The following is a 14,375-nucleotide window of genomic DNA, read 5'->3' as shown; positions in this document are numbered from 1 at the left end:
ATTTGGATTTATGATCTTCTTTGCTTTCTGCTATTAATTCCCCACTCCTCCATTCTCTTTATTTCTTGTTCAGCAACATGCCCCTGTGGTTGTCTGTGAGGACTGTCCAGCATCAGGGAATGAGCTCCTCGTGCTGCAAGCAGGGATAAATTGGAAGAGTTTCTTTCTGGCATACTGGCTCTCCCATGCACAAAGACCTCCATCCCACCATACTACAAAAGTTGCAATTCCACACATGTGGACCATGGTACGTGCAACTGGGAGATACCGGAGAATCTTGTATTTTCCTCCCAGCTCTAATTGGGTTTGTGTAGATATAGGTAGAAATAGGAAGGAATAGAATGCAAAAGAATTGCAATGTAAAGCAACTGAGTCTGTGTACGCACCATACATTCAAAGCACATTTCCCCACCGCAAAGAATCCGGGGAACTGTAGCTTACTCCCTCACAGAGCTACAGTTCCCAGAATCCTTAAGCTACAGTTCCCAGGATTCTCTGGGATAGAGTTTTTTACATGTGCCTTAAATTTATGGTGTTTGGGTTGCCATTGGGTTGTTAAATTCCTCCTTTCCTTTGTGGATTCGGGTCATATTGCCCTAATCATATGCATCTGCTGCCCCAACTTGCACACGCCACTCTAACACTGCCATTAAGCTTCTCCTTGCCAACAACCCCCTTGAAAAAACAACAACACCCCATCAACTTTTGCAAAAACTCAAATGCTATGCTGAGAACAATGCAATAGAATGAGGAAGCCTGTGAAAAATTGTAACATTTTTATTATGAATATGGAATGAGTCTTAGTCCACTTGTGGACTGCTTGGCACTGTGAGCTATTCTTATTATTCTTTTATATTCATATTCTGCTTTGACAAAAGTCCTCAAGGTGGCTTCCCATTTAAAAATCTAATAAACCATCCATGGATGCATTCGAATGTAAGTAAGCAAACAATAAACAATGAAAATCATTAATGTAATACTTTATTTAAAATACATTAAAATAAATTTATATATTTTTAATCGGTCGATGTCATAAGCTGTTATAATCTATTTGCTCTTCCTTTCTAACTAAGCAGAACTGCAGAACTCAGGGATGTTTCTTATGGTAGGATTAGCTTGTCTAATCCAGAGCTGGGGAGCCTTTTTCAGGCTGTGGGCTACCTGGGCAGCCTTCTGAAGGCGACCTGCCAATAGTGGGTGGAGCCAGAGCAAAAGTGGGCAAAACAAATGTGCAGATTTACCTTCGTGCAGTAGGCTAGTGTCTACGTACACTCTCTGTCCTTCATCTAGGCAAGTAAGAGGCATTAGCAGCGTTCAATGGCAATTCTAGCTGGGCAGAAACACCCAATAACTTCATGAGGGCCAGGTGTAGCCTGATACGGAGTCCTGGAGGGCCACATTTGGTTCCTTGCCTGAGGTATCCCATCCTGGCCTAATCCCCTCAAGCACAATTTATTTTTATTTATTTCATAAAAAATTTATACCAGTTGATTGGGGGCAGGGAGGAAAACCCCTGCGCCTCTTTCTCAATATACTGTTGAGAAAGTGCCATGGGCTGAGAGTGGATCTCATGGTGCTCCTATAAAGAGTGCATACCTCTGTTCAGGATCAGGAATTTTGAAGCTTAAAATTTTAAACCACACCTCCTGCAACCCAGTCTCTACCAAGCACTTCTGCTCTTTGTTCCAGTTTTCTGGCATGGAAGCCACGCTTGGTCTAGCAGGACCCAGGTTTTGCAAATCCTCTCCCCTGCTCACTTAGAGGCTTGCAGTGCCTACCCCTATATATAGTGTGCATATCTGTCACTGTCGGTGAAACAGCCAATGGTCTTGGCCAGCAAAGTACTGGAGAGCTATGCAGATAGCTTTAACCATCTTTCCTCATGCCCAATCATAGAGATTTCCCTATTTTTAGTGTGGTTGCTTCTCCTTAGGCAGACAGGAGACTTGTGTATTGCTACTGTTACTACAGTGCCAGAAATAACTCCGCCTAAAGAGGACACTGGGTGGGCAGCTGGCATTGTGTATTCATGCCAGTCCATTTGCAAATATGTGAATGCCAACTGTGGCTGTTATCCATCTTTTGTCTCACGTATCATGATGTCAGTTATATCTTTTAACAATTTGGGATTCTGTGGGCAGGTTAAATTCCAAGGTGATTTCCAGTATTATATTTTCGGGAGCAGTCACCAGTTCTGGTTGTTATGAACCATTGTTTGTGCCCTTCAAACCACAGCACTAAATGTGTGCATAATTTCCACCCGGAGTGGCGTTTTGGAATGTTGTTGGTGTGCTGCATAATTGCAAGGCACAAAGTTAGCCTCTGCATATTCTGAGCTATTTAAGGTCATGAGCATGCATATTCTAGGTGCTCTCCCCCTGCCCCCCCCAGCCCAAATGCAGGAAGAATGATTATGGTGTGAGTAAGCACAGAAGCTGAATGTAGGAGGAGTCATTTATTGAGGAGGTCTACATGACCGAAAGCGTTTTAGAGACAGGGGTGCAAGTTCCAAGTAGACTTGCAAAATCTCAGTACTGATTGTTCTTTTCATTCTCTAAGAGTACGGAAGTAGAAGGAACTGCCCTTGTGGAACGTATCCCATTACAGCACTGCAAATTAATGGGAGGAACTGCAATCCTCTCCAGGCAGCACAAGGTAAAATGGCATGGGAACCCAGCCAACCATGATGTCCCAAGATGAATGTGGGAAGGGAAATGATAGACCTTCAGCAGAGTTGGGGGCAAGGCTAGGTATAGAAAAATGGGAGCATCCTGTTGAAAAGCTCAAATCTACATCGCCTTTCCTTAGACAACTTTTCTTTAGACCCAGTGTGGTTCACATGTGATTATTTAAAATAAGTGATTTCTAGATGTCATGACTGTGGTCTAAGCACTCCATGTGCCCTGCAAATATGTCTAAGAAGCTAAGGTTGCTTGGTGCTCAAAGCAGAAATTATGCCTGTCTCTTTAAGGGAGGCTCTAAAAGAGAAAGCAGCAGCTGTGCCTCCCTCCCCCTGGTTTTTCCACTAGTTACTCACTTGGCCAACCTTCTTCCCTTGCCTTGGAGGGATGAAGGTGAAGGGAACTGGTAGGCTGCCTGCCTCCACCTACTGCTTCTAGTTGAGAAGCTGGCACCTGTAGATGTCAGTAGCAATCGTCCTGCTATTTTAAGCTTACAAAAAATATAGGAGTCAAAATTAGTCAAAATGTGTTGCTTTTAACTACTCTGCTGTTTATGGAGAATAAGGCTATCAATAGTTACCAGGCATAATGACTATATATCAGCTCCAATGTCAGAGGCAGTATGTCTCTGGTTACCAGTTGTTGGGGAACATGAGCGGGAGAGGAATAGTACTCTCATGTCCTGCTTGCAAGCTTCCCACAGGCATTAAAAAGGTAAAGGGACCCCTGACCATTAGGTCCAGTCGCGGACAACTCTGGGGTTGCGTCGCTCATCTTGCTTTAATGGCCGAGGGAGCCGGCGTACAGCTTCCGGGTCATGTGGCCAGCATGACTAAGCCACTTCTGGCAAACCAGAGCAGCGCATGGAAACGCCGTTTACCTTCTTGCCAGAGCAGTCCCACAGGCACTGGTTGACCACTATGACAACAGAATGCTGGACTAGATGGGCCTTTGCTCTGATCCAGCAGGGCTCATCTTGTATTCTTAGCCTTAGCGCAATAGACTTGACCTGTAAAAGCAAATTCTGGCCCTCTGCCAATTGATGGAATACTTCAATTTTTGATACTTGCAGTGGTGTGAATTTAGGTGTGAGATATGTGCCCTGATCTTGTTAGATTATAGGGAAGGTTTTCTGGATGGTGTTGTGCTGCTGCATGATTTCAATGCCTCAGTTTTCCAATAAATGTTCACTTTGTATAGTATTGAACAGGGAAGAGCAAAAGGCAGCCTCCCAAGACATGTCTGGCTCTGTAATTTGGTGTGGGTGAACAAAACACTTTTAGAATTTTTTAAAAAAATGCTCCAAAACTGATCTGTGGGGTGTGTGTTTCTGTGTGTACACACACACACACACACACACACACACACACACACACACACACACACCCCTAAGTAGCATAATTATCAATAACAAATAGAGATTTGAGGTGTTTTTTTAAGGCTACCTGCCTTTTGTGGCTGCATGCTATAAAGAGCCCATGAAGTGAAGTGAGGGGCTGTTGGCTGTAGGGCAGCAAAAACAGTCACATGCTGTGAACACTTTCATCTACATCCTTCTAATAGTAAGTTGGTAACAAAGAATGCCATTATTGGGAAGCTCCTCATCCTGTTGCTGCCAATGTTTGCCCAGTGCAAGCAAGAAGCTGCTGAGGAAGGATAGATTCCAGCCAGGAATAACAAAAGGAGCCAATTAATATGGTGAGGTTTGAGAAGGATTTTCTCTTGGGACAAAGGGATTCCTTAGAACTGAAGGTGCAGGAGTTGGGAGACCTCTGGTCCCTTGATTTCCCTCTTCCTTGTGTGATTTATGCCAGCCTACTGTTTTGTCTGGCACAAGAGAGGATCATAGGGGAAGTAAAAAAAACAGAAAGGTCTTGTCTTACATTTCCTAAGGGTTCTTTCTGCCTTTGAATTAACTTAGCACAGGCCCTGACATAGACAGCAACATTCCAAAACGTGGTAGTGGATAGGAGCAAAAGTACTTGTTAATGTGCAAAATCTCTGTGTGCACGTGCATATGTGCTGCTTTGCTTTACTTTGCAAGTATACATGGGAGAGCACATTTCTGTGTCCTAAAAAAGTTGACCAAGGGGTTTTTGTATGTCAGTCATATTCATGATTCTGCAGCTACTGCACTAAATTATGTGCCTATGGATGCATGTGTAAACCATCATATTATTGTGCCTGTGTGTGCGCGCGCACGACTACGGGTGTCTTCGGATCTCTAATGTGTGGCTCCAGCAGAGCTGCACGCTTAATGACCTTTCCCTAAAAGCATTCTCCACCCTCTCGCTCTTGCTGCATTTCTTGGAGAGGGGAAACTCAGAAATGGCCTGTCCTGTAGAAGTCATGCATTCCACAAAAGAAACTTTGTCCGTCTTCTCCCCGCCTCTAACCACCACATACAAAAACTGTTTGATTAGAAGATACATTTCACCGCTTGTAATATCTTCCCTCTGATTGTTCACACCCTAGGCTAGGGCCAGACCTGCACCCTTCTTCTATGCATGTTTGTTGGGAATGTGACAACTGGAAAGGAGTTATTAGTTTTTTTGTACAGTACAATGAACACCGCACCTCCCTTTAGAGCTGTAAAAGGTGGGTCGGCAAACTAGCTGGAAAAACTCCCCGAGAGCTTCGTTGTCGTTGCAGTTTTGTAATGGAAATAAATGGTAGCCTGGGGGCAGACATCTCTGCGTCTCGCTGGTACGAAGGCCCAGACGGCCCGCGAGGGCATTCAGGGAGTGCTCTGAGCAGGCGGGTCTGCACTTGCTTGTACCGGGGCGTGAAGGGAGGCGGTGAAGCTGGTTTCCCTCTCCGCCCCAGGTATGGTTTTTCTCGGGCGCTGCTCGTTTCTTCGCGGATGCTGGAGGAGAATCTCTCTCTCTCTTCCTCCCCGTGCGGGCCGGGGGGCCATCAGCAAGGGAGCAGCTGCAGGTACAGGCAGCCTCCGCATAGTTGGCATTCCTGCAGGCTCGTCGCCCGGGCTCCTTCCAGGTCCTCGGCACCCGCGCGCGCTGCCTCCGAGTCTCCCGGCCGGAGGCTTCTTGATAAGAAGAATGCGCTTCCATCTTTAGCCGCTCCTGTTTCTACGATACCTTTTCGGGTGGATGGGGCTTTGATGAATCCCCCGAACGCTTTTATTTTCAAGCAGGACAGAAAAAAGGTGACCGGAGCTGCCTGATTATTTTTGGAGAAGCCTCTCCAACCTCGCCTGCGAGCAAACAGGCACACTCGATGCATCTCTCTCTTTGCACGGCCATAGATCTTGGTGTATAGTAAGAAATAAGAGCCAGGTGGTCCAGCTTAGTTCCAGCATCTGGTTCTCATAGTGGCAAACTAGATGCTTGTGGGAAACCCGCGATACAGGAGTTCCGTGTTCCTTTATTAAAAAAGAAAAAAGCTCACTCCTAGCCTTAAAATTCTTATCACACCATCTTTCCTCAAAAGTTGCCTGGCGTGCTCTGGTCCATGGGGTCACGAAGAGTCGGACACGACTAAACAACAGCAACAAAGGCTTGATCCCAGTGAGATTTATTCCTAGTGAATACAGGGAAGCAAGCCCCATTGAATGCAGCGGGACTTACCTCTGTGTAAACATGCACGAGTGTGTGTTATAAAAACAGTAAGAGGAAACTAGATGGGCATGAGCAGGTGCCATTCAAACAGTGCAGCGAGCATGTCATTCTAGGGCAGGGACCCGCCGTGTTAATTCTTTATAGGACGAACTAAGCCGAGAGTTGGGTTTTCAGGTCAGGCTCGGCTGACTGTCGGATTCAGGTCCCGGGGGCTTCCCACCCCTCCGCCCGCAAGCAGCAGGATTCCCCCATCCGGGTTCGACCCTGCTGCTGCTGCTGCCAGGCGTCCCGAGTTGGGGTCAGCCCCGGCGCCTGCGGAGTTAATTGCCGCCACTTTCTCTCGCCTCCTCCTCCTCCTCCCAGCCGAGGCGCTTTTCTCGGAGCTCCCGGGACGCCGCGCCGCTTCTCACGTGGGCAGCGGTGACCCTCTGTGTTTACTTTATTTTTGGCACTTCTAGCAGCGCCGGCGCTTTTCTCGAGCCCTCCGGTGGCGATGCGAGTTTTTTCTTGCCTCAACTTACCGGAGGGGAGGAAGGGGCAGCTCGGCTGAGTCAAGGTAGGGGGGGGCGGAGCAGGCGGCTTCCCCTTTGCCCAGGGCGACTTTGCGATGGCTGAACAGAAAGTTAATGTAACCTTCCCCCCCCCCCTTTTGTGGGCTTTCCTTTTGTTCTTCGCCTTCCGGGGAGGGGAGGGGAGGCCCCGGCTCCGGGAATTAACAAAAGAAGGGAGAGGAAAGTGACTGATCCCAAAGGGAGGCGTGTGCAAGCAAGGAAAAGAGGGCAGAGGAAGCGTAGAAAAGGGCGCTGCTGTCTGTGGGCTGCGCGCAAAGCTCAGGGCCGGGGGGGGGGGAGAGGCGGCGGCCGGAGGACAAGAGCCAGGTAAGGACACCTGGGCTTGCTGGGAGCGCCTGCAGCAGGTGGGAAGGAAAGGGGAGGAGGGGAGAGGATCCTCGGGCCAGATGCAGAGGCTCGGAGGTCCCTGTGAAGCAACACGGGTGGCGCCTCCCACCAGCTTCCCCGTGGGCGAGAGATCGCGCTGCGTCCTTGCTTGTTACCTCGCGCGTAATCAGGGTTGCGGAAGGCATTGCCCCGGGGGCGCAGAGCGCGCGGTGGGGGTGGTTGGGGTGAGGGCGGTGTGCTTGCGCAGTTACGGAGGTGCGCAGAATTCTACCCCCAGCCACACACTCTTCCCCGCCCCCCAGCATCCAGTGAAAGTGCGCTCTCTATTGCGCTGGTTTCCAGGACCCTTGAAACTTCCTTAATCTCTCTAGTATGAGGCCGCCCCAGCAGCGGCATTCGCTCCCCGGTAGCTCACTCGTTCCTCTTTCCCAGCAGCTCAGTTTACTGGCCCGTCGCGCCCGCGCGGTTCTGGCGACCCGCTCACTCACAAGCCGCGGCGGAAGGTGGGCGGCGCAGGTTAGGTCTTCGCTCTTTTCCTAAACCCCTTCTGTGAATGAGTGAGTGTGTTTGTGTGTGTGGCGGGTTTCGAACAGGACTGAACAAAAAAGGGACCCCCCAGCAGGGCTGTACACCTCCTGGGAATCTCTTAATGTCTGGTTACCTCAAAGAGACCAGCTATCTGGCTCCTCCTCTCCCTCCCTTTCTCATTCAAGCTGATCGGAAGAACTTTGTAACTTCGCTGCTGCCAGACGTTGCTTGCCTCTTCCCAACCTCAAACCCCCCCCCCCCATTGTGTCACATCTTTTAGATTAGAACGGGCAGGGGTTGCCTTGTTATTGGTAACATCTAAGGCGCTGTTTCCACTCAATAGCTAGGTAACGTGCTTTTAATAAATAAAACTTGATATTGGGACGTGTGTGCATAACAGCGAAGGGTGGTTCATGGAAGACTGGCCTTTGGTGCCTCTGTTCAGGGGTGCCCACATTAATCAGCACTGCCTCTGCACGGCATCACCCTGAGCTGGTGGTTCAAATGATTGAATGGACAGGGAAGGGGTTACATGCAAAGTGTGTGATCTGCTACTGATCTACTGTAGCCTTTCCTAAGAATTAGGAATATCCTCCAGTCGTCTTCATAATTAGCCAGTGTTGTATGATCCTGTAGCCGTTTGGTGTAAGGCAGCATCTAGAACAGGGGTCGGTCCTCAAACTTTCCAACTCTAAAGCCCACTTGAGACGGCTGAAAACTACTGAGGCCCACCAGTTACAAAATGGTGGTGCAGGGAGGGTAGGCAGAACCAGTCACAGTGCCAGGTGGAGGCAGAGTTTGGCATAACCCACTGGCAATTACTGGCATCATTTTCTACTGAGATCTAAGCCATATTTGGAAGTTCTTTGCTTGAGCTTTTTCCTTGTGGCAGAGGTGTCCCATCACTTCACTTATCTCAAGCTAAGTACAAACATTTGTTTTGGAAGTATTGTGATGTCCTCCGCATTTGCTGATGAAAGCTTTTTCTTTTGTTTTCCTTTCCTCTACATGCCTCTCAAGTGAATATATATATTACCTATCTTCCGAAATTTCTTCTCTTATTTTCCTTATTTCCTTAACCCAAACTATCACTTTCTTTCATCCCCCTTCCTCTAGGCCGAGATCTGCATAGACAGGGTGAAGGGTGCACAGCCCGTGAGTCTTCTCCTGACACAGATATTTCTATTGCATCTAGCTGGCACAGTGGTTTTATTGGAAAGATCAAGAAAGCAGGGTTTCAGCAGTTGGTGTGCCCTCCAGCAATGATGATGTCAGCAGGAGAAGGGATTATGAAACTGGGTGTCATGCTGGCACTTGCTGCTTTCTAGAGCTTCTACCCCAGCTCAGTGCACCTGACCTATATCCAGGCAGCCTCACTTAAAAGGCTCCTCAAAGTTGCTTGTCTTGTTTCTAGGATGTGTGAGGATTTGGGGGCCTCTGCATCTGGGCACTGCAGGGGTCCACCATAGGAAGGGGTTGCAGTTGTGTCACAGTGAATCAATCCCCTGCTGTGTGATGGGCTTCATTATTTGTTTGAACAGCAGCACTGCATGTCCCTTTCATTGAGCAATCCTTACAAAGGGTATGGAGAGCAGTTCCTTTGCCTACAGACCTTACACACCTTCTCTCCCCTCCCCCAACTTTAAAGACTCATCAAAAGTTCTGTGCATCAATAGGCACAAGGGCTCTGAATGGATGACTGGCTAGTAATCCAGCCTTTTTCTTTTTTTTAGTCCTATGACTAAAGAAAGGTTCCTGCACAACCTCCAGCTGTTGTTAATGCAAATCTCAGGCATGGAGTCATTATTCTGTCACTTGCCCAGGAGCTATATGAATAATTAATATTAGCACACAAGTGGCTTTATGGCCTTTTTGCAACTCCTTTCCTAAATGTTTACATGACCATTTGCCTTCCTTTTGTGGACATGTGTTATAAATAAAAAGAACATGAATCAGCACTGTGTTCAGCAAAGTGAGTGGATGCATGCACCAGTAATGTTCATCTGATGTGCACACTAATAGGCTTCTTGAGTAAGGCAGCCCTTTTGCAGGAGATTCCTGTGTATGGGGGTGGAAAGGCAATACAGTGGTACCTTGGGTTAAGAACTTAATTCCTTCCGGAGGTCCGTTCTTAACCTGAAACTGTTCTTAACCTGAAGCACCACTTCAGCTAATGGGGCCTCCTGCTGCCGCTGTGCCACCAGAGCACAATTTCTGTTCTCATCCTGAAGCAAAGTTCTTAACCCGAGGTACTATTTCTGGGATAGCGGAGTCAGTAACCGGAAGCATCTGTAACCTGAAGCGTCTGTAACCTGAGGTACCACTGTATGTGAATGCTTTTCACTGTTCTTATCTAGGATGTTAGGTTGTGGGGCAGTGATCAAGCTATGGAGCATTGCCTTTCTCTTGGAACAAAGTTATGGGATTAGAACCTGACAGAGGGGCCTCGCCAACATGTCCATACACATCCTGGGAATCTGGCTTTTGGATACCTAAACACTAACAATATGCATCTCCCGGCAGTGAGAGATTAAGCTTTGTAGCATGAAGTAGAGATGTGGGAAGCTCTTCTCATTTGCCTTGGAATCCACAGCTTACAGGGCAAACTAATGAGGCTACAAAAGTTCAACCTGATCCCTTGGAGTTTGCAGCCTGAATAAAATTGGGAGTTATTCAGACACATTGCATTCCTTCAGCTTGTAGCATAACTCCCCTTGCTTTAGCATCGTTATCACTGATAGTATGTGGATGTGTTTACACAGTCAAATACCACTGGAAAGCTCACTTGCAGGCAGAATCTCAACTGTTATTTTATAAAAGGCAAAACCCTTTTTTACAAGAGAGACACCATTTCCCACCAAGAGTCACCCGCTTTATAATTAACTGCTCTTACTTTTCTAAAAACCTCTTTTAGAACCTTGGAACTGAAGTCAGCCCCGTCCCAAGAGCTGGGGATAGGTAACAGTCTTGTACAGTACAGCTTAGGAGTGGGGTTCCTGTCTCCAAAGTCCTTGCCATGGAAGTCACAGGATATGGCCCCAAGGCACTGTATGAGACCACCACTTGGCTGAAGCTAAACAGGTCTGGCTCTGGGCAGTGCCTGGACGGAAGAAAGGTGGGATATAAACATAATAAAATTAAAAAGAGCGACAAAACAGGGAGAATGCAGGGCAAGATGGGAGTGATTGAGTTTCAAACTCAACCTTAGAATGGTGGTTTGTAAACTTCCTATATTCAGGGCTTTCACATCACTACAGATGTACGTTACAGCAAAAGATTGTCTGTGATGGGAAATCCTGTCTTTCTTTCCTGATCTTCTTGCTGAGGAGCCCTTTTCAAGGAAGCACAGGCTTTTCCAGATCACAGTATGAATGCAGCTGCCTTTGATATGGCCACCTTGTTCCTAGAGGCTGCTGCTAATGAGGGCTATGCGGCTTGGGTGGTGTGGCTTATAACTCTACCCGGGGGGGGGGGGGGACGGGGACGACTGAAGTGCTAGGAAATCATAACCTGGTCCACAAACTCAGTTGCACATCTTGTATAATAGAACCCTACAGTTCTGTTCAAATAGGGGCCCTCAAAGAATATGCACCACAATAGCATGTTAGGTTGTGGGAATTGTTGTTTGTGAATATGGTAGACTCCACCCATGCACCCTCTCTTCTTCTCTCCACATATCACCCCAAGGCTTATGTTCTTTACAACAAAATCTGGGCTCCCCCACCCACCCTTTGAAGCAATGCTGGGTATCAGATCTGTGATGCTTGGAGTTGGTTGTGTAAAAGTTTTAAGGAGGCAAACACGCAACAATGTCTTCTCCTCCCCTTAATGCACTGATTATAGCAGGTGTTTTCCCTGTTCCTTTGCAAAATAAATGAATAAATAACTAGTTTGTGCCTTCTTGCCTGTGCTGTCTCACTTTCTTCCATACCAGGCAAACGGCAAAGGCTGTCTGGTCTTCTTGCATTTTACATATATGCAAGTAAGACATGGAACCCATGAGAGACTGTCTGGGCTAGGGTTTATTGTTTGTTTGTTTTAGACACACGGTGTTAATGGGTAGGTACAGATGTTGATGCCTTTGCACTCCGGTGAGCAGGGAAATGAGGAAGATCAGGGAACAGTCATGAATGCGTTTTCCACTTGGTTTAGCCAGTGACCCTTCAACCTAAATGGAGCCTCTGTCTGGTTGGTAATTGCCTCATGGGTCTCTGAGGAATGCAGCAGGCGCATTGGAGACTGGAGGGCTTAAGGATTAGCTTTGTGAACAGCAGGATGCTAAGCTGGAAAAAAAATCACATGAGAAACTCTTGCTTCCCTTTAATGCTTGCCAGTCACTGGAGAAAGAGACTGGATTCAGCCACTTATGGGCATGGGGAAAGATGCCTCCAAGTCTAGATAATGGAATTTCTATGTTACCATTCTTTTTGGAGATTTCTGACAGCTCTGTACATGTACCCATTTTCTGATGACTGGAAACTACTAATTCCACAGCGTTTACCCATTTAAATCCAGGGGCTTTGCTCACAGTTGGGTTGTTCACCAAATTAAAAGAATTATTAGTTGATTGATCATCTGTCTGTTGACCCAAGGTATGGTCTGAAGGCATATGAGCCCACAACTTTGCTGAAGTTAAACAAGCCTGATTCTGCTCAGTGCCTGGATGGGTCCCTCCTGCTAGACTGCATGTATGCTGCCTTGGGTTCCATAATAGAAGAAAAGTGAGGTATACATGTAAGAAATTAAATATAAATTAAATAAATAGGCGTATTACCCAAAGCCAAATCTAGGTTCATTAATGAGATAGTGAAGTTAAGTGTAAGGTGTGTGTGTGTGTGTGTGTGTGTGTGTGTAAAGCTAGTTACACATTAGCCAAATGAATGGCACGCCAACATTGCCCCAAAGTTCTATTCCCTTAACTCACAGTCCCACTTGTTTAAAATGTTCATAGATTTAAAATTGGTTTCTGTTGGCCAGCTAATTTTTTTCGATGTTCTGCCAATTAAAAGGTGCAGGGCAAGTACAGCATCTGTTCATCGTCTGATGGTCTTTACTGATGGGCCCACTTAACGTGAGATCTGCAAGACAGCTTTGCGAGGGACTATATCAGATCAGGGCTTCCCTAAGACATGTTGGTGCCTGGGGGCCAAAGGCCCAAATTCCATAGGTAAAGATGGGGAACCAGCAGCCAGGATGTTTTCTTTCACGCTCTCCATTGATATGGTGCTCATTTCAGTGAGGCTTATGCAGGAGAGAATTAATTGTGCCTCTTGGGTTAAAACTGTCTGTCTGCCATTCCTAATGCAAGGGTAGCTAACCCTGTTCCTCCAGTTGTTGCTGGACTACAACTCCCCATCATCTCTTACTAGTGGCCATTCGAGCTGGAACTGATGGGAATTGAACATCATCTGGAGGGCCACAAATTACCTGTTTTTCCTCTTCCATTAAAATATTATTTATTTAGATATTTACATCCTGCTGCTTTTCAGTATGGCTTACATGGTCAAGGAATTTAAAAACCCCCAGCTAAAATTCATAAAATAACAGCATATACCGTATTTTTCGCCCTATAGGACGCACCAGCCCATAGGACGCACCCAGGTTTTTTTGGGGGGGGGGAGATAAAGAAAAAAAAATTATCCCCCCCCCCCAGCTGCGGCTTCAGCGCGCCCCACGCTCCGGGCAGCAGGCTGCTATCCGCAGCCTAGGGAGCCCTGCGAGAACTCCCGCGGGCTCCCCAGGCTTGCTGATAGCTTCCTGAAGCCTGGAGAGCCTGCATTCGCCCCATAGGACGCACACAGATTTCCCTTTCATTTTTGGAGGGGAAAAAGTGTGTCCTATAGGGCGAAAAATACGGTACATATTAGCAACAAAAATAAGTGAAGGCAGTATAAAATCACATGGCAGAGATGAAACTTAGCTTTGAAGCTAAAAGGCCCTGCTTGCTTTGTGTGTCCCACACTCCTTCAATCATTTCCTCTTGCCTTTCCCCATCTTGTCTGACATTCCCTTTATTCTGTTGGATTTTAATACCTGTTGTGTTTGTTTTAGAAAACTTAAATGTGGTAGTAAATGGAAATAAGCTTAAATGTGGCTTCCATATAGCTGACTCTGCAGACTGCCAAATAGGACAGCCGAGGTATACACACAGCTTGCCTCACATCACTGAAGGGAGCTGCTGATTCTGGAACATTTGCAATTGCATTGCTAGCATCAAAGGCTGTGTGTGTGTGTGCATGCGCATTGTCTGAAGCACCAAGGTGGCAGGAAGTGGCAGGAGCGCTCTCAAACTGGGAACAGCGCAGTGCGCTCTGACTCAACATTGATATCGCTCCCGCCGCCAGAACACCAAGTTCTGTGTCAGCCGTGAGGTTCAGATGTCAGCAGCTCAGTTATGCATCAGCACCCATTTGAAGTACAGTGGTGCCCCGTAAGACGAACGCCTCGCAAGATGGAAAACCCGCTAGACGAAAGGGTTTTCCGTTTTGGAGGCGCTTCGCAAAACGAATTTCCCTATGGGCTTGCTTCGCAAGACGAAAATGTCTTGCGAGTTCCTGCGGGGTTTTTCCCCTCCCCCCCCTTTTCCTAAGCCGCTAAGCCGCTTAACAGCTGATCCGCTAAAAGCCGCTAAACCGCTAATAGCGCTAATCCGCTAAGCTGTCAATGGGCTTGCTTCGCAAGACGAAAAA

Source organism: Podarcis erhardii, assembly GCF_964252035.2.
Source record: "Podarcis erhardii genome assembly, chromosome: 1".
Taxonomy (NCBI): Eukaryota; Metazoa; Chordata; class Lepidosauria; order Squamata; family Lacertidae; genus Podarcis; species Podarcis erhardii.
This window is presented reverse-complemented; position numbering follows the sequence as displayed.